This window comes from Convolutriloba macropyga, unplaced genomic scaffold (genome assembly GCF_964194025.1).
Source record: "Convolutriloba macropyga unplaced genomic scaffold, txConMacr16.3 SCAFFOLD_2504, whole genome shotgun sequence".
Lineage (NCBI taxonomy): Eukaryota > Metazoa > Xenacoelomorpha > Acoela > Convolutidae > Convolutriloba > Convolutriloba macropyga.
In genome coordinates this window covers 17,065-20,000 of record NW_027450320.1, presented here as the reverse complement: position 1 = coordinate 20,000, position 2,936 = coordinate 17,065, and the positions used below count along the sequence as shown (strand labels likewise).

Sequence of the window (2,936 nt, the reverse complement as noted above, 5' to 3'; positions counted from 1 at the left end):
TTCAAGACGGGCTGTAGAGAGCATTGAATAGGAAGTTGAGGTCAGACAGGCAATCAAGATCAATTTATCTCATTTTGTTTAGAATCAACAAGAAGAATTCCGAGGAAAACTTCTGCTCGATTCATTAACAAGATTTGCCAAAAGACGACAACTACACTACTCGGTAGCCGAGAATATAATATCAAGGCATTGAGTATGGTAACGCTCACTCCAGTTCCCCTTCAACAGTTTCACGTACTTTTCACTCTCTCTTCAGAGTGCTTTTCAACTTTCCCTCACGGTACTTGTTTACTATCGGTCTCGCTTTATAATTAGCTTTTGGAGAGACATATCTCCAGCTTCGAGTTGCACTTTCAAACAACTCTACTCATAGGAATGAGCCATTATGACTGGTATCGAAAATGACCTTTACAGGATTTTCACCTTCTTTGATGCTACTTTCCAGTAGACATCAGGACAAATTCACCAGTCTAGCATCAAACCATACCGGACACCGAGAAATGTTGCCATTTCTCTTCCCGATGAGCTTTTCCCTGTTCATTCGCCATTACTAAGGGATTCTCAGTTGATTTCTTTTCCTCCCCTTACTGATATGCTTAAGTTAAGGGGGTTCTCTCGCCCAATTCAGGTTATGTAGTTGATTGTCTCTTAATTGGTTCACTGACCAATATGAGACAGAAACCGATTCAGCAGTTTTGTTCGCTACTACTATCAAACACAGGTCGAAGTTTCCATTCAGTCATTAATTCCAACTTTCAAATGTTGTTGTTTCAGCTTTCGCTTACTAGAAGCAACATAATACTCGCTGCAATACAGACCTCGGGAAACCCTCACCGTGAATAAGGTTCACTCACATATTTCACTACATTTTGCGTGGGATTGGAGATGAGGCTACTCGTTCTTGCTCAGTACTAGGCTGAAAATTAACGAAACTTCGTTACAAACGTTCACATGTTGATGTTTCCGCTTTCGCGTACTCGAAACAACATAATACTAGTCTTTGTAATTTAGTTTCATAATTTCAACTGTTCTCATGCAGAATTTTTGCTCATTCTTATCCCAAATTTTGACCTGGCTACTAGTTACACTCCTTGTACTTATTGCAAAATGACCACAAATTTCAACAGCTTTCACATGTTGCTGTTTCGGCTTTCGCTTACTACAGTCAACATAATACTCGTTGCAAAATAAGTGCTCGGCATCTGCAATTTTCCAAAGACGAAGTTTCGCCAGTTCAATTTTCGCTCGCCAATTATGGCTACTAATTCACACGGTACTGAGCTCAACAACATTAAATTTGTTCAGCAAGACTTTCACATGTTGATGTTTTGGCTTTCGCCTACTAGAAGCAACATAATACTCGTCTTGTTAGCTCATTCAATGAGAATAGCTTTTCCCGTTGAGAATTTTTGCCTTCAATTGGCGTTGTAGTGAGTTTGGCTACTCAGATCACCAAATACTTGTGACAATTCGAACCAGAAATGTTTTCAATTTTCACATGCTGATGTTTCGGATTCAACCTACTAGAAGCAGCATAATACTTGTATTCAACAATTTCTGTATCAAATCCCAGTTTTCTCTGGTGCATCTTTGCCAAACTATTCCAAACTGCCTGAGTCTGAATACCAATTACAGGTACTAGTAAATGCACGTTACTAAGGACTATATAGTTCTAGGTTACTGTACACAACGACGTTCACATGTTGATGTTTCAGCTGCCGCTTACTAGAAACAACATAATACTTATCGTGCATACCTTTCCATAACTTGTCCTTTTCAGATGCATTAGTTTCCCTTTGTCTTGGCTTCTACAGTCAGACTGGCTACTAGTAACAGCACAGTACTAATCACATATCGTTCTACAGTTTGCAGACAACTTTCACATGTTGATGTTTCAGCTTTCGCCTACTAGAAACAACATAATACTCGCTGTATACATTTGTAGTTCTCTATGTAACTTTCATGTGAAGAAGTTTCGCCAGTCTTTTTGACTGTCTCAAATCTGAGTCATGCTTAGGCTACTAGTTGCTTCATAGTACTTATCGCCTCGAGATCATTGAACAAAACTTGATTTTCACATGTTGCTGTTTCAGCTTCCGCTTACTAGAAACAACATAATACTAGTCTCATTAAGTTCCGTCTCTTTGCAATTTTCTTATGAAGAAAATTCGCCATCACAATGACTCCAGCAGTTCTTGATCAAGGAATGCAATCATTGATCAGAATGCTATTATTTGAATCGGTTCTGCTTTAAGTGTTCCAATTTTATTGGAAGCACCAACAATAGAACATCAATGTGTTCAATCGAGAGTTATATAACCCTGAATCGGACGCAGTCAACAGCCGAAGCCGAGACCGCCTTTTGCGTTAGAGAGGTCGGTAAACAAATCTTGCGATTCATACCGAATTAACACATATAGCTGTGCTCCTCTTCGTAAAGCGAGCCAAGTGATCCCCTGTTGAAGGATGTATTTGGACCAATCTAGTAGCATTTGGTTTCCAACAAGCTCTCCCAAGTTAGCTTACTTATTGGGCTTTTCAACCAATTCGGTTGGCTACAAGCATCATCAAAGTACTAGCCACAGTTTGATCGCAAAATTCTACGACTTTCACATGTTGATGTTTCGGCTTGCGCTTAGCCTACTATAAGCAACATAATACTAGTCATATCATAGAGCGTGATCAGCTTGTGACGTTCTCATGATGAAGTTTCACCAACAGTGTCTCACTTCGAGCTTAAATCCAGCTACTAGTAACTACACAGTACTGACTGCAACGATAACTTTTATCTATACCTTTCACATGCTGCGCTTTCGGCCAGGGCCTACTAACGTCAACATAATACTCGATATAAACTTTTGTTCATGATGCAGCTTCCCCATGCAGAAGTTTCGCCTTCAAATGCTCTCTTGGCCATATGACGTAAGAAAAGGTTA

General features: G+C 39.7%; 1 non-coding gene and 1 pseudogene across 1 annotated transcript in view; both read right to left on the bottom strand.

The window, feature by feature from the left end:
• Positions 1–633, bottom strand: part of LOC142355791 (large subunit ribosomal RNA) — a 3,522-nt gene extending 2,889 nt beyond the window's left edge. Inside the window, exon 1 of the ribosomal RNA XR_012761298.1 lies at positions 1–633. This exon is cut by the window's left edge and continues 2,889 nt beyond it. This is a non-coding gene — a ribosomal RNA (large subunit ribosomal RNA).
• A 1,683-nt stretch (positions 634–2,316) lies between these two features.
• Positions 2,317–2,468, bottom strand: LOC142355790 (5.8S ribosomal RNA; annotated as a pseudogene).
• Between the last annotated feature and the right edge of the window lie 468 nt (positions 2,469–2,936).